Consider the following 16,750-nt stretch of genomic DNA (forward strand, 5'->3'; position numbering starts at 1 on the left):
TGCATTCTGTGAATGGCCAGAATAGTAACTAATGCACTTCAAAACTAGTGCACTGGAGTCGTGTTACTGTCCCCATGTGGATGAGATAATCATAATAAAACAACAACTGTCAAGGGCAAATAACACAAATGATAAATTATACAATAATTAATACAGCAACATTTTATATGGTTAGTTTTTTCCCACTTGAAAACAGCACCATTACGCACTCAGATCTTAAAATGTAAATGTAAACATGGAACCAAATGTATAGGTGTAGGTGATGATTCAAAAGGCATTCCCATTTCAGAGTCTCATCCATTATCTCCAAAGCAAAGTGATAGTAAGTAGGACCCGCGTGGGCTCCTGACGGGGGCGATAGGGAGAATGACATTTGAGAATATGCAACAATCTCTCTCTAACATCGTACTTTACATATGCTTTCCCAGAGCTGATGTAAGGATTTCCAACATTTATATAAAAGATAAAAATATACTTGAACCAGCACAGGACCAGGACTAAACCAAGATAAATCCAACCTATCAATGTCAAACAGCAGAAAAAATAATGTTGTGGCAATAATAGAAATGTACTGAGCTAAGGTGGAGTGCGGAATGTTACCAGATTAATGCAGATTTTGTGATCTGTATACAGTTCACATAACAGTCAATCCATTGTCTTCCGCTTTTCCAAGAGATCAACCTTCTCCTCCAGGCATATGTTCTCCTTCTTTCAGCTCTCCCCTCATCACCTCCTGCAGTGGATCTCTGCCATCTTCTCTCTCATCTGGCCCATTCTCATCTCCGAGGTTTGGCCACTTTCTCTGTCACAGCGCTGCTCTCCTCTTTGTCCTGAAGATGTTTCACTGTTTTGTTGAATTTGGTCTCCTTATCCTGTAGGGCCTCTTTGAGTGCCTGGATTGTTTTCATGCCATTTGCTCTATTTTGATCATCTTCATTTCAGTGACTTCCTGCACCAGGTTTCTCGTTCATATTCTTGATTTCAAGTGTAAAGCAGGTCCACCACGACTAACCAGGTACAAATCAGAATGAGAACTGACCCATAAACTGACCACCACCACGCCTACCTGAGTATATATGCAAACAAAGTTAAACCTAAAGCACTCCTAAAAAACATGTAAAAACAGATGCATTTATTTATACATTCCTTTTCTATTAATGGCCAGAAGCACATTAATAGAATAGGTATATGCAGATCAATAACCTGCAGTGCTCCTCGCTTTGGGAGAATGACCTGATCTTAAAGAAGTGGTATCACTATAGGCTTTATTCTATGAATGTGTTGAGTATTCCGTTCAAGCATTTCCATTGAGATTTGATATTAAATCATCATCAAGTAGCTAAATGCAGAGGGGCAAATAGAAATATCCTTCCCTGTTGAACAGCCCATTGTGCGTTGCTGCCCTCTTGTGTCCATAATGTGTTGACAACCATAACTAAACATTGAACACAATACTGGGTTTTTGTTTCCAGGTTTGTCATTTTTTATTTTACATTTACATTCGGTTTTGTAGTCCTAGGCTTCAACTGTATACTTTGACTGATAATTGACTTGGATTTAATTATGTCTATTGTTGAAAATTGCAGCTCAGTGACAGTGAAGTGAGATCTGTCCCTGCACTGACGGGCGCATGATAATATCACTTTGACTGTTTGCCACCTGCTTGTGGCCAAAGTGATGTAATTGCTTTGCCTGAAATTCTCCACAGTGTGGCAACGTGTCTATCAGGCATTTATTGAATTACAGGGTCTTTTTTGCTCAAAAATATACATAAACCTAAGTGTTAAATCCTCAAGATATGGCCTTGGGTTAACGTTAAAAGGAGGATATAATGCCCTGTGAAGATACATGCAAGTACACAAGGGTTTTGGCAATGAACACCTTTGAGGGATTCAGCCGCCCGTCGGCCCGTTGGGGTTAGTCCTGTCAGTGTGCACCATGTCAACAGAAGATAAGGATCTGCCACATCTAAATTCCACACGGTGCCCTCTGAGCCCCTCTGGACACACCTTGTGAACTGCAGAGCTATCCACGCAGACAAAACCTTACACTGCTTCTGTCTCACACTGAAAGACCACAGCCCACTGGGAATAGCTGATTCACAGGAAGGACTTTCTAAATGTCTCATCCATTTTTCAGCACTTGTGCACGGCTGCTGCTCCTGCATGAAAAAAGAGTGATGTAGCTCAATGGCAAACATGTATGAATGTTTTATTTGTAAAGTTAAACTATGAAGAGTAACTGGGGTATAGGGACCACAAAATATTTATCAGCAGTCAAGCAGTCAGACAACAAACAATTTTTAACTTCACTTTACTGTTTACTGTCAAATCAAAGTTGTTTATGAATAGTTGTAAGTTTTAATTAACACTATATTTATTTAGTATTACTAAACTGTAGGCTACTTGCAGAAACCTTTTCAATTGCATTTCCTTTAGGCGTTTCTGCCGCCACCCTGAGACACTGTGGCGAAGAACTGACCCACGTCTTCACTGACATTTTTAACACTTCCCTGGAGTCATGCCATGTCCCAGCCTGCTTCAAGTCGTCATCATCGTCCCTGTCCCCAAGAAGCCCCGGATCACTGGACTTAATGACGTCAGTAGTCATGAAGTCATTTGAACGCCTGGTCCTCCCCCACCTCAAGTCCCTCACCTCCCCCCTGCTGGACACCCTGCAGTTCACGTACAGAGCCAACAGGTCTGTGGACGACACCATCGACCTCGCACTACACTTCACCCTGCAGCATCTGGGAACCTATGCCAGGATCCTGTTTGTGGACTTCAGCTCGCCGTCCTCCCTGCTCTGCTCCAGGACAAGCTCTCCCAGCTCAACGTGCCTGACTCCACCTGCAGGGGGATCACTGACTTCCTGACGGATCAGAGGGAGTACGTGCGGCTGGGGATGAGTCTGTCTCCAGGAGGGAGGTGGACCGGCTGGTGTCCTGGTGCAGCGGTAACAACCTGGAGCTCAACGCCCAGAAGACAGTGGAGATGATCGTGGACTTCAGGGCCTTCATCAAGAAGGCCCAGCAGAGGATGTACTTTCCTGCTGCAGCTGAGGAAAGCGAAGCTACCAGCGGAGATGATGGTGCAGTCCATCCTCACTTCCTCCATCACCGGGTGGTACGCTGGAGCCACAGCCAGGGACAAACAGAGACTACAGCACATTGTGCGCTGGACGAGCAGGTCGGATTACAGGCGACCCTTCTCACCCTGGACACGGACTATTTGAGACACTCTCCATAAGAAAAGTTTCTTTCCCTCGTTGGACTCGTTGGACACTTATTCAACCAATACTATTCACACACTGGTCACTTTCTGCACTATTTCCGACAATCTTAATTGTTGTTGAAATATCTGGGTACATACTGAGACAATTATTTTCCTTATTTTATGAGTACATCCTTAATTTATGCATGCCATATTTGACTCTATAGACGTTGCTATTATTATTATTTTATTATTCATTGTTTTATGTTGCACCTTAGCGCCAAGACAAGCTCATATGTTTGAACTGTGTTCAATGACAATGACAATAAACCTTTTCTGATTCTTAGGTCAAGGCCCATCACGGGGGTTGAGAAACTTAGGCTAATTCTGCAATATTAGGCCCAATGTCAATGTTTGCAGAGGCCAAATTACAAATCAAGTCTATGAGGCGGCAAGCCTGTCTGTAAGCAATAAAACACCTGAACAAATGCTTTCATTTTATATGATTAGCTGAAATATTAAGCAGCCAGTGTAGTTTTAAAATGTGCATGTACAATGCCCATTGGAGTAGGTCAGTAGGTCTAACTCATTATAGGCGCTATAATTGTAATACAGTTGTAATTATAAAGTATGCAGCGCGCAGTTGTGTTTATAAGACGCTTATAACATCCACTCTGGGCATTTTGCTTCTGAATGACCATAAGATGAAATGTGTGACTATAAAAGTAAGTATGCAGAACCAGAGCCACAGAACGGTGTATTTGTTCCGGGTTGCTTGGTGAGGGAGGGATCACAGATGACTCCAGAACAGTGATGCTGCTTGTGTTTGCGGTGCACATCAGCAGAGCAGCTTCAGTCACAGAGAGTCAGGCAGAGGCTGCACCTCCGCTGCCTCAGAGACACTGCTCAGCCCCTGAGGATCCGCTCCACGCTCCTCGTAAATGGATGTATCTTAGCGCCGCCGCACAGGACAGTGGACTGCGCTCTCAGCGTGCGCAAAACAAGAAACTGGCTTTCACTGCGCTTTGGATTTTGGGGAGACCGGTTCGTCTCGACGACAGAGAGGTACCACACTCCCCCCTTAGTTAGCTCGCTAAGCTAGCTAGCCCGCTAACTTAGCAGTGATAGTTTGTGCGGCGGCGGCGGCACTGCGCGGTCCTCTGCGTTTAGCCTGCGGGTTTGCGCCACAGCAGCGGGTCGAAGCACCACTCTCGGTAAGCAAGCCGCTTTATGTAGTTGTCCTTGTTTGATCAAATGTGCAGCTTCAATGTCAAAGCCGTGATGGTTTTTGGCCGGTGGAACAGTCTCGTTATCTGCGGGCAGCAGCGGGCTGCGCTATGCCTCAAGGTGCTTGTTGACAGAAGCAGCCAAGCAACGGGCATGAAATGCCACTCACATCAGCGATCACACTATCTCACCGCATCAAAAGTGCCACTAAACCTGGACTAAACACGCAGTTAAACCAGGACTAAAACAGGACCAAACCTAATCCTCACCTGTATTAAAATGGAATCAATTTAGGACCAAATAATGAAGTGTGAACTCATCCACAGTCAAGCCTCCAGTGACCATGTGCCCAGTCCAATGACTCTAAAAGGCACAACTGCTTGTGCCCTACATTTGCTGAAAAGATTCTCTACTTTTTCAGTCAGATTATACCAATGAATGGGGGAAGTAGTATCATCTCATTACTTTGCAATGAGGCTAAACTGCCCCACCATAAAAAGGCACTTCCTGTGGACAGTGGGCATCATTTACAACACACACAGATGTCAGGAGATGCAGTGCTGCTTCTGCTCTGGTGTGTTCCTAAAGGTCAGAGGATTTCACAAACCAGTGTGCTCTCTCTCTGACCCTGTTTGCTTTAACATCCCAATATGTTGAAGAAGATTGAATTACATTGTGTGTAATTCAATCACTTGGAGACTGTTGTAGGTCATGGTTGAAGCGAGGAGTGAGGGTGACACTGACCAAAATGAATATCTTGGTTTTTTGTTTTGTGTTGAGTATATTTTAACAATGCATCAAAAATGTGCTTAAATCAATATATCTGTATGTCTTGTTTGAGGTCTAGAGCGAAATGCAAAATGCACCATGAAATGAACCACAAAAGGGCAGAAATTATAGGTCAGTTCTTCTAATTATAGATAATAGGGCTGCAACAATTAATCAACTAATCCAATCTAATAGTCGTAGTTCTATTTTGATAATCGTAATAATTATTTGAACGGCACAGATTCTAAAACATATACAACCTAACCCTATTCCAATCTGTATTTTGTTGATGATGTATTGAAAAAGTCTCAATGTACAAAAGAAATAATAAAATAATCGTTAGTTGCTGCTCTAATAGACGATACACTCGCTATTCTGATTTTGCATATTTCCCGATCAACAATTGTGATATTATACATATTTTGACATAGCCCCCGGTGCTGAAACCTTTTTGCACAACCTCCAGGCTCGTGTGTGTTAATAGTCTGGACGCATACGAGGGTGAACGCATTAACAACCTTGTAATTATCCGGAGACTAAGAGGTAATAGATTGTCTTCTCTATCATTTGTGAACCAGTTTGCCTGTTATAAAGATGTGGACCTGACAGGCAACCAACAAAATTAACTTGTCATCTTAACGGCAAGTGATGTATTATTCATTCCAAGTGCGTGTGGCAAGGAGAAGGACAATACGTACGGTGTCACTCTCATACCTTTGATCGGCTTCTGAGGCTATGTGCTGACTCCAGACTACCTCCTGGTTAATATTTGAACACTCACTTCATGTAACAAAGCCGTCAGAGTCGGTTGATGTTATACTTTTCTCTTGATCAGCGTTGTGATCCCGTGTTTTAACCCTAGGCTCTGTAAAGGCAGAAACCAACCATGCAACATTGGAAGGAAATGAATCATGTTCCTCATTTCAAGGCCATGAAGTCGGCATGATGCGTTTCCTGCCCACTCTGTGTTTTCAGGTTGTGGTACACTGCTTTTATAGGCTCAGAGAGGGTCAGTTTTCCCACATGTAATTTTGGGTTACAGTTGGGGCTTGGTGGGACAAGAGCCTTGCGATTTGTCATTTATGTTTTAATAGAATTCTGTTTAAAGGTCACATTTGAAACACGTCCCGGGGCAGTGACGTTTGGGAGAAGACTGAGGTATGAACTGCTGCAAGAATCCCACGCATTTGTCCCAAACCCATGTCTACAGGGGTGCTAAAGGGTACATTGTAACCTAAATTTAAAATGAACTTAATTTGATTGTAGTTGTATACATTCAAAAGGTCAATAATAATCTAACGTGACTCAGATAAAATACAGAAGACAGGAGCAGACAACCACAGATACTACGATGACCCACACACACAGTTCAGCCAGAGACTACAGGTGTAGCTTCCAGTCAAAAACAGTCTGTATCCTTTGTTTTAAATGGGCATCGTTCCAGAGCCTGGTGCAGGTGTAGAAGAATGACCTCTCTCCAAAGGTGTTCCTAAATGTAGCATCAGGAGCTGCTCCTGTGAGCGTGGAGTGTTCAGGGCATTAAGCCCACCAGTGCAGAAGACACATGGTTATTATCCATCTGAAAGTCAAAACCGATGGACCTGCTTTTTTTCCAAATGTCAGTTTATCACATCTGCAGTGGTGAACCAGGCCAGGAAAATAATGGAACATTATTGTTGTACTTCTTTGAAACTCAGATGCACCATTAGCCCTCAGTCACTATAGAGGTCAGTGTAGAGGTCTAAACTGCAGTTCAACATACGGCTGTGCCAAAAATCGAAAGATCGATATAAGATTGATCTCGATAATAAGGCAGCACATTTTAATTAACAGGTCCACGAGCCACGCTTATCACACACTGGATGGTTTTATGACAATAATGCATCACAATCTTTCAAAACATAGGTTACATTTTTCGAACTCGCTTCAGCTGAGATTTCAGACGTTTCTGTTATTCTGTTATTGTTGAGGTTGACCAATGAGAAGAGTGGGCTGGAAAAGGTAACCTGGATGTCAATGAACATAGAGAGGTGCTTTAAAAACTCACAATATAACAACATAGGCAGATTATCCCTGGGTCATATTCCATGTTGTGTTGCCGTTCTACTTTCCCCTACGTCACATTCATTTGTTCAAAAGAGCACAAAAAGAACATGTTACATTGATAGTTACCATCCCGATGACTATATTCACAATATTTTCGCAATCCACCAGAAATGTGCTCAAATGTACCACTAATGTCAAGGTTGAAGTTCAAGTATCGTACAAAGGTAAATGGACTGTCAAATTAAGCGCAAATGTCCAAAACTATCACTGTATGTTTTTGTTTGGAAGTAGTTCTGAACGTTTCTGTTTGTTTTATTTCAATCTGCTCTTTTTGCTGCCATTTGTCAACAGTTTATGAGCGATATTCTCATTTTAATGCTCCAAAACAAAAGCGATATCAGGATTTTTTTGGGGTGAATATCTCCCACCTCGTATCCAAACATTTGAATAGCGCTCTTGGTGAATAGTGTAGGATGTTTGTTGCTGGGGGTCTTTGTCGTAGAGGTGCACTTGGGTTGGTTTCTTGCTCCAGGCGTGAACAATAGTGCTATTCTGGCCCGTGTCTCAGGAGGGAGGCAGCAGCACTGGGCCCGGCTCGCTGTGTGCCAGCCGCTCTTGCTTTGGGATTGGGTTTCCACAGCCACCTGGAGCTTGGAGCACAGGAATGTCATTGTTCCTTCCTCCAGGCCCTGTCCCCTGCACCAGGACACACACAGGCACAGAAACAGCACTCTGCGCCGTGGACTGCACCAGACTCAGACCACGGAGCTTTGTTTTGTCACACACTATTGTCTGTACAAAGAAAGTGAAACGTTAGACTGTGATGAGGAACTAAACTGAGCAGATTTGGCTTTAGAGAGACAAAAAAGACTGGAAAGGATCCGCAAACATTTTGTAGGTTGCCAACACATTTTAGGATTTAATTACTGGTAGTGTTACAAATGGCTCTCCCTTTCCATCATTTTAATGCAGTGTCTTGTGTACCATGTGTTATTATTGATCTGCAATAGGGCTGCAACGATAAAGCTAATCGTGACTAGACAACTATGAGAAATTATAAATAATCGTGATTGGATTTTGATCATTGCGATAATTATTTTGATTGTACAGACTGTAAAACAAAGAAAAAAGTCATAACTAAATCAACATGTCAAAAAAGACTAAATTATTTTTAAATTTTCTTCAATAATACACGTTATTCATACATATTCTCTATCTACTTTCACTCACCATGTTTCCACCTTTTATTTTGTTGACCGTGTAAGGTCTTTGTAGAAATAATAGTTTGACTAGTCAAGTAATTGAAAACATAATCTCTACTAAAATCACTGCCTAATCTGCAACATCACAAATTTGGCATGATGACAATTATTCTCCCAACCCAATATTGATTTAATGTGAGTTTTCCCAAAGACTAGTACCTAAAACTGATTATGATAAAACAGATTAATCAACAAAGTACAGGCTGTCCCCAAAACCTAAATAAAACCTTAGAAAAAAAATCACGATGTCCGAACTGATCCTCCCATAATGTCAAGATTATGTTGCCAAAGGTAAAACGCTTCCAGTATTTACCCCAAACCACCCACATTCCTCGACCTATCATCCTAAAGCTATCCTGTTTATTTTGTAACTGGTAAATACTGCTTTTCTGCCCCAAACTCAAGTGCGTGCTCGGAGAACTGTGCGGACAGCGATTGCTCCTTTAGACACGTCAGATAGCATCGAGCTTATTGGTGGCTTCTCCACAAAGTGAGGGGCAACGAGGGGAGTGATAGGCATCGGCGACGTTTCGCAGTTTGTTCGCTCTCCTCTGTATCTCCGCCTTTGAAGTCGAGCAGCAGTGCGTGTGTGTGTGTGTGTGCGTAGCTTTGTGTGTGTGTAGCTGTGTGTGTGTGTGTGTGTGTGTGTGTGTGCCCTATGGCTTGCAGTCGGTCACTTTAGGGATAGAGTTGCGTTAAAGTGGGTCAGCTAGTGCCACCGGGGAGCCTGGCCAAGTCCCTGCTCTCCCCACAGGCAACCGTAGGCCAATGCAAATAAAGTCAACGTGTGCAGCAGAATGCACAGTATGAATGAAAGGCAACGCAGATATTGAATGCGGTGCGTAGTGGTTTAAACGTGAAGGTTGTGTGTTAAGCAGAGGTGGAAGACGTATAGAAATATGTTGGGGGGAAAATGGCAGCGGTTTTCCTGACATATATTGTGATTGATTTTGCGATATATATGTTTTAAAAAGTAGGATTCTGTGCACACTCCATTCCAGGAGCATGAACATTTAAGAGAAGATTCAATATGAACTGATAAACGGAAACAAGAATGTCAGAATGTCAAAACGACGGGTATAACGAGATTTCCAAGACAAGATATTGCGTTCTTTGATAAGGACTTTCTATTTTAATTATTTCTGCCTTTGCGATTTGACAATTGTGCAATTAGAATAGCAATTTTGAGTAGTATAATCATGATTTGAACTATTTACAAAGACTAAAAATGAACCGTAAAAATAGGAACACGGGTGTAAGTGATTTTTATTTGCTCTTGTGGTTTTTTCCCAGTCAATTTATTTTTTTGACATTAAAACATTACGATTTCTAATGGACGACAAGTGACCTGGTAAGTCATGTTTAGACCAGCTGTTTTAGTCCTACTTTTGCATATTATTCACATTCTTTAGACATGGAGTAGTACGGGTTTAGTCCAGACTTAGACCTGGTTAAATCCTGATGTAGCCCCTCTTCAGACGGAGATGAAGATGTCTTATGCTATAGTATTATGTCATCAGCATTTGATAACGGTACAGTTCTGACACAGTGCAACCCACAAGAGGCTGATCTTTGTGCATTTGTCACACGGTGATGTAACCCGCTCCTGCTGTTGGCTGTACTTTGACTCCTCGGAGAAGGAGAAACACAGGGTTCCAACATGTTCCGTACATTTAGTCTGCGGAGCCCATCGGGATGATTCAGAGTCCCCGTTCCTTCTGGATACGCGCGCTGCTCGATTTAACGATAAGGAGCCCCGTATTCAGCAGAGGTTTATTTCATCTCCAGCTCAACTCGTCTTCTCCTCTGGCGTGAATTAATCATCTGTTTCCACGCAGCGTTCCTAAACGTCTCTGTCACAGCCGAATGAGTGTAAAATGGTGCAGTGACGGCGAAAGAAGCTCTCTCTTAGTCTCAATATGGCTCTAGTGCACAAACCAGTCGTGTTGTGATGTGTGAGGAAGAGCAGAGACGTCCCCTGTGGCTGCGAATAGCACACGTGAATTCAGTTAGTTCTCAAAACGTGTAGCTGTTAAGGCTCACTGTGCTAAACTCTGCTACAGGAAGGCAAGGTCCATGTTACTATGATAAAAGTGGTATTGACAGACATATTTTGACCCTAAGTGCTGCTTTTACAATACTGTAAACACATCTGTGCTGTGGCAAAATGGATTTCACTTTATCACATGAAAAAAGCGACTAAATAAGATAAAATAAAATAAGATAAGATAATCCTTTAATGTCCACACATGGGGAAATTTCGTTGTTACAACGCAGTAGATACAGGGGAAAGGACAGATAACTTATAGGAAGTTTACAAAAAAAAACACTGTTAATAGAAGAACTCTTATAAACTAAACAAAAAAACTCTTATCAACAAAACTCCTCTTAATAGGGAATGGAGGGGAAAAAAGATAAATAAATGAAATGAAATAAAGTAAAATAATAATAATAAAATAAAGTAAAGTAAATAGCTAGCATAAGACTAAATAATACTAATACTAATCAAGGCTTATTTAACCTGAAAAAGGAAACTAAAATTATCTTTATCTGCTCAACATTTTAATTTAAAAAACAGTACATTTCTGTCGGATGGAGGACCTTTACTGTTATTGCGATGTATTACGTTTGTTGCAATATTGATTATGGCATGATATGGCCACCACAGAAGGAGAAGCAGCTTTATATGTGCAAGAATCGTGATCAAACTGGAATTGGCCCCACAAAGTTCATGTAATGTTATGGTCTTGGTATAAACAAGTAATTTTCATGTTGACTCACATACTCATACAGTCACTCACATACTCATACAATCTGAACAATATAGGCAACTACAAAGTGATCCTAAATCGCAGAAGATCAGGGTCGACTTCCCCTTCGTCGCACACTCATATTCTTCACTGTTCTGTTGAGCCGGAGTCCTCAGAAGTGCCATGTCGCCCACTCTAGTAACCACAGTGAATAATTGACTGGGTTGTGACTATTGGACATATTTCAAAACGAGCATGTTTGACTTAGGTTGGTCAAGTGTTTGTTTTCTTATCCCTAATTGTTGAAGAGAATGCAACTGCCTGTATTTACAGTCATTATTATTATAATTAGCTTTTGTCCTCGTTATAATGTTTTGTCATCATTCGTTCACTCAGAGTTGTATTTTGATTGACTCGTGCATGTGAGTTCATTCACTATTGTCCTGCAACTGAGGCTCGAATGCTCCAAGTCCTGTTTACACTTACTCCCTATCCCTGCCCACATCCCAGAGGCGGGGCTTATCACCATGAAGAGGCGGTGCTTATCAGTTTTGCAGTTTGGAAGCCAATGAACTTGTTTCTACTACTCAGCTGTTTTAGATCAATACTGTGTTTTACAATCGACAAAATGCAAAGTGATGAAAAATGTGTCTCTAATTATTATGTTTCTGTGTTCAAATCTACATAACGTTGGATATGATTTGAATTATGAGACTGAGATTGACTGACTCTATTGTGGTATAACAATTGGAACAGACCATTGAGGCTTTGTCCTCCTTAAGGATATTAATTCATTCTTAGAGAAAAAGTGCATTTTCCCTTTTGACAATATCACAATACATATAGTACCTTTTGAAAAAATACCACCGTAGTTGCACCTAGTGTGATGCTTTTAAGTTTTTATCACCCCAAAAAGCCCTGTTTCTGATTATAAAGGTTTTACGAGCTGCTGAAATACATCCTGGACTCTTCAGACAGCGATGCGTCACTGCTTCACTCACTCGCAGTGTCTGGCCCCATCTCCGCTTTATCCACCGGCCGGCCCCTGAACCAGCCGGGATTTCTCTTTTGTCCAATCGCCTCTTCTTTCCTTGGCTCGCCCGGACCTTTCTCTCAGATCTAGAAGTCTGAACATAACTCCTTGTTTCCACTGAAAAAGTTGCTGCACATTTTTCACAGGTTAAAGCGATCCGAGGCTGGCGCAGGTTTTTAGGTGAGCAATCGTTAAGAGCTGCTCGCCTGAACGTGCATCTGTCAGTGCTCTGCTCATTGCCTCCAGCTTTTACACATCTTTCCAACTTGGCACTGCAGACTCGTGTGTGTGTGTGTCTCTCTCTGTGTGTGTGTGTGTGTTCATCTGCTGCCCGCACAACATGACAAATAGCCTCTTCGTGCTGGTTAAATCTCTGTCATGCCAGGGCCTGATCTCGTGCTGTCCAGAGCGTTTGCGATGATTCAGTTGCACTCTTGGTCTTATCAGCGAGCGCTTTCTTCTGTTTCCAGCCGTGAAATGAAGTGCTGTACTCCCACTGCCGCCAGTGCTGGTGAATGTCAGCCTGTTCACCTTTCTGCCCCAATAATCATAACAAATAAAGTGGAAAGGTAAGGTCCTGCATGCAAAGAGAAGCTATTATTTTAGTACAAGTCAGGGATTACGTTTTCAATTGTTGACTAGTGAAATAAATTGTGCCTTTTTGTGAGTTAAATTGAACAATTCTAAGCTATTATGCCAAGGAAGCTTCTTCAGCTTGAGTATTTACACATTTGTAAGTCAAGGAAGCTTCTAACTTGGCTGATAAGGCAAGACTATGATTACAAATGTGTAATCATAGTCTTACAGATTTGTAATCTTAGTCTTGCCTTATTTGGATTTAGTAATGGTAATATTAATTGATACATAACATGAGTTAGTTAGTTAGTTAGTTACTGTAGTTTTTGAGTTAGTTACAGTAAGTATGTTAAAATATTGATAATGTGATAATATGGAAGAGCATATCATGTCACCGAACCAAAACACAAGATAATCCCAGTAAATGCTTTTACAATTTATAAACTTGACCACATTGTTAAGAAGAAACAAAACACAAATGTGCCGAGTCAGTCATGAACCAAGGAGTTTGTAGTTCAGTTCAGCTGTTTGTTTATTATAATGTACTTTGTACATTATTGTAATATACATTTATTTGGGATGCCCTACCAAGACTGAGCCTGTGATATTAACAAACAGAAGTATTTATTTTAAACTCTAAATCCATACCATAGATGGTGTGTATAATCGTTTGTAACACAGATCTCACCAATGCCACAGAGTTGTTCTGTTCTTTCACCAGTGAAAGCTTGTTATGGAGACTTGATTATCTTCTTTAAGCTTAATGACTAAATCCTATTTTTCTATTTGCCCGAGCCTGAACCTGCCAATGCTGTATTCTTAGCTTGAGTGAAATCCAACAGCATTATCCTGCACCACTACTCATCCTCTGACTCAGGGGCCACACACACCACATAATATTAGAGACGCAGCAGCACTGGCAGCTCTAGTAACTTACTTTAAGCTCATTATCTTCGTGTGTAAACTGTCCGTATGTCTATATTAGCTTGTAACTCCTGACCGGACAGGAAGAGGTAGTTTCCCTGGTGATCGTTTGTACTCTTGTCCAAAGAAGGAGGAAGGACGTAAGTAGGAAAGTAGGAAGTATTTGTCACCTTTTTCAGAAACGATTGTACAAAATGTGATTACCAGCAGAACCAGACAATACTCGTTCACAATAGCTGACCTTTTATTCTGATCACGTTTGTTTATGTTTCACGCATAGCATTAAACATCTAGCTTGCATTTCATGTTTTCCTGCTCAAAAATACATGCATTCTTACTGTGGAACATTTAAGGTTAAGCAATAACATTTCCCTTTTTATTTATTATACGTTTGATCATTCACTGCACCATAACAAAAAATCTTGAGACTTTTTTCATTGCTTGTTCCTGTAACAATAGTGAATGATTGCAAAAAAATGCATCCCCAAATCCCATCTTTGAGCAAATTATTCTCTGAAGCCGAAGAAAACCCACAAAATCCTGAGATGTTGTGCCTCAGTAATAAAGATGCTAAATCAAAAGCCCAGACTGGATTTGAGGAGATTTACAGATCTACAATTCAAAGAGCTTTATCCAAAACTGAACAGTGTTTGTGTGACTCAGATACTGTTTACACAGCTGCTTTTACTAATGTACTACTTTGTATATTTTCCATTCCTCACAAGACGTTATAGTCACCCTAGACTTAACAACACATTCTTCAAAGGTTCTCGTTATTTTAGTTTAGTCCCGATGAAGACTTGGTTCTTTTTTTAGGCCTGGGTTAATCCTGTTCCAGTCCTAGTTAAGGCCTGTTGTAGTCCAGGTTTGGTTCCAGTTTAAGTCACAGTTGATGCGGTAAATGTGATATTCACTTAATTCAACAAAGCTTTAACAATAAATGGCATTATTATAGTATAGTATAATGCTAAATGGCTATAGCTGAGCATTCTTAATTGCAATTTTAATAATAATGTCACAAAATCTATCCTGATTCTCCAAAAAGTCCAGTTGCTTTTTATTTAGTAAAAATATAGATACCCAGATAATCATCTATTCCAAAATTACATACTCAACAGAGCAAGTTTCCACTGAAGAAATTACACAAACACGGCTGATTTTGACTTTTTCATTATCTTTCTTATTGTATTTTTTGAGCTTTATCTGCATTAGAACTAAGACCAAGACGTACATAGTAATGGTAACGCAATATTGACGAAACTAGTACTATTTTGTCTCGTAAATAGAATCATGGAACAATGTTGATTAATCGTTGTATTTGAATCAGTGCTGCGTCAACGTCGTGCCTTTTCCCAAGTACCGAGACTACATTTGAAACTGCACTGTAAAATCGCTATCATTTCCAGCTATTTTGTTAGTTTCCCCATAGCCCCATTTGCCCGTAACCGTTTTACCGTGAACCTTTTCCATTGTTTCCCCCGTATAAACGAGCAGAGGACTCTTGGGCAGGGCGTATGGAGAACAGATAAACCCCCACGGGCCTTTATGACCGTGTCCTGACAAACGTGTGTGCTGCGGCCGCACAGAGGTGAGCTAACGTATGTGCATAATTCATCAGCCCGACAAACCTGCGTAATTGAGAACTGTGCTCACCGGCCTCGCACGCCGAATATTTAGTGGAAACGGACAGGCTTTGCATCATTTTCAAAGTCCGGCTGCTCTAAATTGGGCAATGTCAAGTCCATTCTGTGTTGCAATGATTGGAAAGAGACCAATTAAATGAGAGCAGACGTTCAAGGCGGTGTTTTAAAGTTGTGAAATCTGCGTTCACGTCAGAACCAAACCGATTGCCTCAGGGAATCATTATCAAGATGGATGAATGGACAGTCACACCATAAACATACAACACAGTAGACACTTAACTATTGGCAATCAGTCGTGTTTAATTAGCCTTTTGTATATACTGAAAATACACTGTTACCAAGTACTTCCCTGTATCAGTGCGGTTGTATATGTGATTAATAGTATCCCCATCCCGCTTTAGTTTATTTAGTGGATTTATAGAAAGTTGGGGTCTGATACTGAAATGTCAAACTTGATCTTGATGCTTTTTGAAACTCGATGCTGATTTCAATACCACAATAACAAGAAATGCTCTTTTTAGACTGTAGAATGTAATCTTCAACACCAAATAATAGCACTTTCTTTAACTTACTATGCTATGTGTTACAAGGGGCAGCACAGTAGTGGAGTAGTTAGCACGCTCGCTTCACAGCAAGAAGGTCCTGGGTCCTGTATGAATGCGGGTGTGAATGTGGGACAATGGGTTGCGTGTTTACGGCATGTATGTTTGATATGCACTGTCCCCAACAAAGTAAACAACAATAGTTCGGGTAAAGCTTAAAGTTGTTTAAAACTTTTCACAAATAATCTAAATGGATTAGCAGCTGATTTTTAAAGTTTTGACAACAGTAATAGGACATATCATGAGTAAGGCGGCAGGTCAGTGAGCTTTAGCTTGTTGATGATGGGACAACGCTTCTGTTAAAGCCTCCTCCAGTTCAGAGTCTGGAACCGGCACCAGGAGGGCCTTAGGGAGCTCTGTATCCATGACAACGTTCTGAAAGGTTTGATGTGGGGTAAATGCTTGGTGCTGGGGTGAGGATTCTGAGACATGGCGACAGCAGATTTGGACAAAGGACAGATTTTCCGTTGGTAGTGAAGCAAATGTACATGGCATGATATAGCAGTGACAGAAAATACCATGATTATTAACACCAAAACAACTTCTTAAATATACTTACTTAACTCTACAGAGATTTGGAGATTTGGCAAAGTAAGTAGCCCAGAGACAGTGACTATATCAGGGTGCCCAAACTTAATTGGGGCCAAAATTAATACGTATTAGCGTGCCGAGGTTAAGCCTAATTATGGGTCGCTTTAAAAAGAGAT

At 41.2% G+C, this 16,750-nt stretch overlaps 1 protein-coding gene across 2 annotated transcripts in view; it reads left to right on the forward strand.

Annotated features, from left to right (window-relative positions):
• The first annotated feature begins 4,055 nt into the window (after positions 1-4,055).
• galnt1 (UDP-N-acetyl-alpha-D-galactosamine:polypeptide N-acetylgalactosaminyltransferase 1) overlaps positions 4,056-16,750 on the forward strand; it is a 55,620-nt gene continuing 42,925 nt past the window's right edge. Inside the window, exon 1 of one of the 2 annotated variants that reach the window (XM_072460193.1) lies at positions 4,056-4,426. The gene's annotated coding sequence lies outside the window, so the exon portion shown is untranslated. The remainder of the gene's footprint in view (positions 4,427-16,750) is intronic. The other variant, XM_072460192.1, reaches the window with a different exon arrangement.

Source organism: Eucyclogobius newberryi, unplaced genomic scaffold, assembly GCF_026437365.1.
Source record: "Eucyclogobius newberryi isolate DKJ021-1_F unplaced genomic scaffold, fEucNew1.0.hap1 SCAF_3, whole genome shotgun sequence".
Lineage (NCBI taxonomy): Eukaryota > Metazoa > Chordata > Actinopteri > Gobiiformes > Gobiidae > Eucyclogobius > Eucyclogobius newberryi.